Source organism: Triticum urartu, chromosome 7A (assembly GCF_056163025.1).
Source record: "Triticum urartu cultivar PI428250 chromosome 7A, HENAU_Tu73, whole genome shotgun sequence".
Taxonomy (NCBI): domain Eukaryota; kingdom Viridiplantae; phylum Streptophyta; class Magnoliopsida; order Poales; family Poaceae; genus Triticum; species Triticum urartu.
Window position 1 is genome coordinate 675,372,834 of NC_141879.1, and position 7,150 is coordinate 675,379,983.

General features: G+C 43.9%; 1 long non-coding RNA gene and 1 pseudogene across 1 annotated transcript; both read left to right on the top strand.

The window, feature by feature from the left end:
- Positions 1-682: 682 nt before the first annotated feature.
- Positions 683-1,976, top strand: LOC125519312 (F-box protein At5g07610-like; annotated as a pseudogene).
- Positions 1,977-3,450: 1,474 nt separating this feature from the next.
- Positions 3,451-6,856, top strand: LOC125525223 (uncharacterized). Its single transcript, XR_015611921.1, has 3 exons — positions 3,451-3,830; positions 3,922-3,993; positions 6,442-6,856. It is a non-coding gene; the product is annotated as an uncharacterized LOC125525223 (long non-coding RNA).
- Positions 6,857-7,150: the final 294 nt, after the last annotated feature.

Below are 7,150 nucleotides of genomic sequence, written 5' to 3' on the forward strand. Positions count from 1 at the left end.
TGTCCTGTGTGCCCATGTCAGATTCCATGACTCGGATCACATCCCCATCGGCCTGCTCGCTATCCTCCGTCTTCCCCCTCCTAGTCCCTAGATCTGTCGCACACATGGGCGAGGTGGCCGGTTCTGGCGGCGGCAGCAATGCAAGGGAGGAGAGATTTGTGCGGGCCTGTTCCAAGAAGAGGGTATGATGCGTTGGAATAAAAACAGATGGCGGAGGAAGGAGTTGTATTTGGAGACGGACGTCGTACAGAGCCTGACGAAACATTTTTTTCCTTGTGTATATAATCCTTTGGACGGACACAAATATAGACGTGTTGAAGAAAAAAAACTGAGAACGTAAATTCATGAAAAAAAACATATTGTGACGGTGAATCCATAGAGTCAATCCGTGCTTTATTATTAGGGAAAGATAGTAAAGAAACAGATTTATAAGAGAAAAACTATATTTTGTTGGAAAATGCTATACTTACGGACTGTTTTGACACGAAAGGAGTTACGGATGAAAGTGCAAATCTGTGGTTGGTTAGTGATGGGACCCTCAACGAAATTCAAGGTGGAAGAGATTAATGAAGAGTAGGCACGTTAGCACGTAACCTCTTTCCCGTGTCCAATGCCCCGTAAGTGTAGGATTATTGCCTAGTTTCGCCCGGGCCCTGAAATCTCATGACCGGCTTCTGCCGCCATGGCCCTCCCGGCGGAACGCTCTCGCCCGCCAGAGGATGGACGCGCTTCAATTCGTGACGGGTACGCGCAGTAACAATCGGCATAAACTCCTCCTACTTCACTGATCCCTCCTCTCACATCTTCATGCGTGTTTGTGCAGGTCTTCCTCTTCGCCCCACAGCGGGACGGCGGCTGAGAGGCTCACCGACGACCTCCTCGTGGAGATCCTCTCGCGAGTCCCGGCCAAGTCGCTCTGCCGCTTCAAGTGCGTCTCCAACCACTGGCTGAACCTCATTGACCACTCCGACCACCGCAAAAAGCTTCCCCAAACCCTCGCTGGCTTCTTCTATACCAGCAGCAGGACGGAGTTCATTTTGGAATCACCTGTGCGCTTTGTCAGTGTCCCAGGGAGCCACTGCCCTCTGATTGACACCACTTTCGCCTACCTGCCTAAACACGAGCACATCTATATCTTGGACTGCTGCAATGGCCTCCTCCTCTATGGCCTCTACGCCCAGGAGATCAGTTGCATCGTGTGCAATCCAGCCACGAAGAAGTGGGTCACGTTGCCCAACTCTGGCCAGGCCGCCGAGCAGGTGATCGACACACGCTTGGGCTTTGATCCGGCCAAATCACCGCATTTCCATGTGTTTGAGTTCGTGGAGCAGGAGGGAGATTGGACCAGCGACCTTGCCGGGGTGGCAGTGTATTCGTCTGAAACCGGAAGATGGGTTTATAGGGAGAAGAAATGGAATGGACTCGTAACTCGATAGAAACTGTCTTTCTTAACGGCCATATGTATTTTCATAGCAGGGACCATGGTGAGCTATCCTGTTGTGTAACTATGGTGGACACGGAAGGGGTCAAGGGGAGACATGGATGAACTTTATTATCCCTGATGATGATAGTGTTCCGACTGATGGTTTTATTCAGTGTTCACAGGGCCGCTTGCATTATGCCAACTTTTATAGAGATGAAGATGAAGATGATGGTGTGATTCGATTAGAAGTTTATGTCCTTGAGAACTATGAAAGCAAAGAATGGAAACTAAAGCACACTGCTGAAAAACTTCAGACTTATTTGGAGAGACATATGTAGACGTTGGTCTGGAATTTGAGTGGTTTGCTATTCATCCGGAATGTAACTTGGTGTTCTTCACTATGGGGAAGGATATCACATTAATGTGCTATAATATGGATAGTCAGCAAGTCCAAGTGATCCGCAATCTTGAAGATGGCAAGCTGCCATTTCTGCCATACGTGCCGTTATACGCAGAGCTGCAATCTTTGCACATGCATGTGACATCAGAGTGAGACAGCTGCTTGAATTTGGCTGTCGCTTGCTCTGACCAATTTATGCATGTTTTCAAGTTTTGAGCTACGGTGCTTCATTATGGAGGCAACCTGGCTGATTTCCTGTCAAGTCAATGTCTATGCAAACTTTCACTGAATTTTCTGTTGTGTGTACCAGTGATTCTGGACACTGCCACCTCCATGGGTTGGCTAGCTCTGTGTTGTAGTGTTTGAGTGGAGGTACTATAATAATTTCTTAAATGACATGTTCTATGATCATCATGCGTGTTGAGCTTTATATGTCGTATTTGCAGTTGGGAAGTATAAGCATCTTGGTGACATAGCGTTCATGAATGTCCACCTGTTCGATTGTCCTCGGAGGATATAATGTTTTAAAATCGTATATGTGTCTTCCGATGGTAGAAGAACATCAACAAGCCGTGCCTGCGCACCATTGTGTTCAATCTTTTGTTAGACAACCTTTCGTTTTCTGCGAACACAAGAATACTCGAAAGGCATCATGTTTGTATGTGGTGCTTGCTTCTAGTTGCGGTGTTTGTTCAGGTGTTCAGGTTCTTTGATCATCATGGTAGACTTTGCGGATACGCTCCAGCCCATTTTTCACGAACTATGACACCGGAACAACAGGTGGCTGCCATGGCATGGGTTCCGGGTTCATCTTCAACCCTCTCAAACAAAAGGACACTATACCTGAGCTCTTCTACCGGCACCGGTGTTCAGGTAAAATGCCAAGTTCCTGCTCTGGCAGACTTGCTTACACATTTAAACTTTCAGATGCAAGCAAATGATCAATGAACAAATACAGAAACTTGGGTGGGCACGGACCAGGGCTCGGATTTCAGCCTCTAGGCTCCAAGACAATTGGAATTATCCTTTCGTTGCTACACCTCAGTCTTTAGCTCGGTTCTTTGTACTCCCTCCGTTCCTAAATATAAGTCTTTCTAGAGATTTCACCAAGTGACTACATACAGAGCAAAATGAGTGAATCTATACTCTAAAATATGCTACATACATCCGTATGTTGTATTTCATTTGAAATGTCTAAAAAAAACTTATATTTAGGAACGGAGGGAGTACCAAGGACAGCGTCGGGGCTCATCAAGTGGTTGGTTTTCGACTAGATAATCAATCGTAAGAAGAGACTTTCTTCCTACCAACTCAACTCAATAGAGTTACATGCGAGATGGAATTATTTTCCTCTCTTTTTGACAGAAAGAGAAAAAATCAGTTACAACTACATGGTCCAGAATTTTTCTTTTTTAGGGATTGCCCACAAAAGTTACAGGCGTACGTCATGTGAGCACATTTTGTATCGTGCTCACCTTTGCGACAACAGAATATCACCAACAATCGTCATGTAAGCACATTTTGTTTCTTCTCTAGGTTTTCTTTTAGTGTTATTACTTCCTCCAGGTTTCTTATTACCCAAATTCTTTTTTTTTTAGAGTACGCAATCGCGTACCTTAGCTTTATAGAAGATGAAATATGTATAAGAAATTGTTACAAATGAGAGGGCCACAGCCGCCGCCGGTGTCGTAGCCCGGGGTGTCGAGGGAGAGGCGACGGACTAGAGGAACCAGGCGAGCCGGTCGGCGGGTAACCGGAGCAGCAACGCCATTGTCTCCTCCCCTCGTCTTTCTTCTAGCTGGAGCGGGGTCGGCCAGCTGCCGCATCCCCGTCGAGGAAGGGGCCACGGAGCTCACGCCGGAGAGCGGCCTAGTGCTTAGGTAAGGCTGCAGCCGCGTCGTCGTGTGGTCTGCTGACACCAAGGGCTGGTCCATCGCCGGGGCGTGCATCAGCAGCGACGCCTCCTCTGCACCGACCCTAGTGCCATGGAACAAGTCAAGGGTCAAGGTACCCCGCCTCCCCCCCCCCCCCCCCCCCCCCACCCCCCTCTGTTCGCTTGGATTTGGCAGCCCTCACCTTGGATTCTCTCTGTATCCAGCACGCATGGCAGCAGATCGCTGCAGCCATCCTTCTCACCTGGGAAGGAGGAGATCCATCAGCAGCAGCCCAGGTTCGTCTCTCTTTTTCCTCATCCCTGCTCACTTCCTCAACTCTCTTCTCAGGTTATGTGTGTTGTTGCTAGATCCTCAAGTGTGAGTTTAGCCTGCTAGATGTGTATACTAGTTTCAGTTTATCTAGAAGAAGAGGGGAGTGAGGAGACCAGTTTCGTTCGTGTCTTGCTCAATTCTGTACTAGTTTCTCCTCAAGTGTCCCCTGACAAAATGAACATGATTAATTATTGAACATATATCTAGCAAAATGAACATGATTAATTATTGTCTACTGATTAAGCTGATTGATGCAAGGTGTTCATATATCTATCTATCTATGTGTTACTACTTCTAGAAAATGGAATCAGTGTTTTTGCTTGGAGATTGTACTGATTTTTTACGACCAGGATTTTTTTTGTTTTTAGCATTCTAGCTGCCTCACTTTTTAGCATGAGTTGCCTAGAGTTCCAATTCCCCAACCCCCTTGCTTCTCCATCTACTCCAACTTGTTCTATCTAACCTGCTACGAACTGCTGCAGGATCTACTCAATTTTGATCCTTTTTTTAGTGCCTGCCACTAGTTGCTTCAAAATTTTGCATCAGTTGCTTGAAATCATAGGCAAAGTTGTTGCATTTTTTTTAGTTTTGCACACGAGATCATGTGTTATCATTTTTGTTTAGAAGGATCATGTTTGAGGGAACTTAGTGGGCAGAATAAATCAACATATACAAGTATAAGTCTATCATATGCTCTGCTCTGTCTCTTGATTGATGACAACAGAATTCAGTAGGAGTACCGTTTGTTCATCCAATTGATAATTCATTCCTGAACTGCCACTGTTTTTGCGAGATGAATGATGGGCTAGATTCAGAGATAAGTGGATTTTGCCTACATATAGAATTAGATTGCCACTGTTTTTTTTATAAAATGAAATGAATGTGCTCCATGCAATTCAGGGGGTTTTGGTGTTGATTTTGCATGAGATACAACTGATTTCAATGTCATAAACTCATTTTTTGTGCAACTTGTTGCTTCAAAGCATGTGTAGTTGCTCAAGTTTATAATATGGGTTGCCTGGAACTAAACGGAAGGTTGCTTTAATTTTTTACTAAATCTATAGGGCCTGGAAACAAGGGGAGGTGCGGATTTTGTACTCCGCTGAGTGGCTTCTCTTGTGACGGCGTCACGCCTGATATGGGGATCGAAGGGGTTGGGCAGCATTGGATTCAGAAGGCGAATTTCCACTCCAAGGATAGAATAGTTACTTGGATTTCATTAAAAGAGTTGCATTTTGTGTGTGTACCGCAGTTGCTTAGTTTCGTTGGGGCAGTTGCTCGGATTCGTTTTTGAACATTTTTGTTGCATTTTTGCCTCTTGTAATGCAGTTGCTTGGTTTTCGTAGGACAGTTGCTTCCTTTTTACTAGAACAATTTTGCATTTTTGTGTTTTTCAATTGAGTTGCTTGGATTTTTGCTAGGTTAGATGAGAAGTTGCATGGGGAGGGGGTCAGATTGTTTTCCACAAAGGTTATTCAAGTTTCTCACACGATTTTTTCTCCCTAAAGTAGTAGATAATCTAAGTAGTAATGCTATGGACAGTTACCTGGTTTTGCTAGGACAATTTCACACTTTTCTGTTTCGAGTTGCTTGGATTGTTTGCTGTAAGTTTTTTAGATTATCATCTCAGATTTGAATACGCATACAGACTGCGAAGACACATCTATGAGTAGTTCCTGATGGCCTATAACTGACGCGATGATTGATTCGCATGGCTATCGTCCCGATCCTCCTCCTGTCGACGCGCTCCGTGCGAAGCACACCACCGCCCCAACCTCCGCCCTAAAGTAGATGCTAGGGGAGTTGCTTGACTTTTCTAGGACAATTGCTTGGTTTTGCTAGGGTAGTTGCTTGTTTTTCTTGCTAGAATATTTTTTGCATTTTGTGTCCTTTTGTGGTTGAGTTGTTTGGATTTTTACTAGAACAGATGAGAAGTTACATGGGGAAGGGGGGTAAGATAGTTGTCCACAAAGATTATTCAACTTACTCATATGTTTTTTTTCTGCCTAAAATAGACAATCTAAGTAGTAGTGCCAGAGACATCTGCTTATTTCTGCTACAACAGTTTCCCACTTTTTGCGTGTCTTTGTAATTGAGTTGCTTTGATCTTCTGCTACAACATATGAGAAGGTGGATGAGAGGGGAGTTGCTTGGTTTTGCTAGGTTCATAAAAGGTTATTCAAGTTGCTCATACATTTTTTTCCTCTGCCTAAAATAGATGCTAGGGGAGTTGCTTGGTTTTGCTAGGACAATTGCTTGGTTTTGCTAGGGCAGTTGCTTGTTTTTTTTTTGCTAGGACAATTTTGCATTTTTGTGTTTTTTATATTGAGTTACAAGCAAAAGGGCTGATCAACCTGATGCTTCACAGGGTGAAATGCTGGATTGACATGAGGTACCCATGGTTTTTTCAGATTTTTTTAATGAAACGATGAAGATGAAGAAGGAAAGCAACCGGAACGGGCGAAGAGAGGTGGATAGGAAGTAATTCTAAAAAATATTGTATTAGAGATTAAGTTGCATTAGAATATATGTGGAGCTGCTTAGTTCACATCAACAGTTGCATAAAAATGCCTGGAACACATTTTTGTTTTTTTAATAGTTGTCCATGAATCATACTAAAGTTGCCTATGTTAGAGAATATATATGCATTAATGCCACCTATATATGTTGTATCTATTTGTCGTTTTTGTGGTTCTTTTTTTTTGCACAAGGGTTGCCTGATATTACTGCAAGGAGCTTATGGGGCAGCAACCCATCTTTTAATGCATGACACTAGTTGCTTCAAATTTTAAAAGAGTTGTCTGAAATCATAGCAACGTTGCTTCATGTATTTTTACTTTTGTTTTGGGGATGCATGCTACTTTTTACTGCAAGGAACTCATATGGGGCAGCAGACCTTTTTTACATACTTGATAGTAGTTGGACTCATTGGATGGTTAAAAGTGTCTACAGAGGCAGATTCTGATATTTGGGGCGTTTTGGTGATCCACGTTGGAGCTGATCTTATGATAGGCGATTTAGAGGTGAAGCTAGTCAAAATTGGTAGTCATGGTAACCAACTTATAAGGATCCTCCGTTGATAGGTAGTCGTACTAGGTAGAAAAAGGAGTTGCTTTTCTA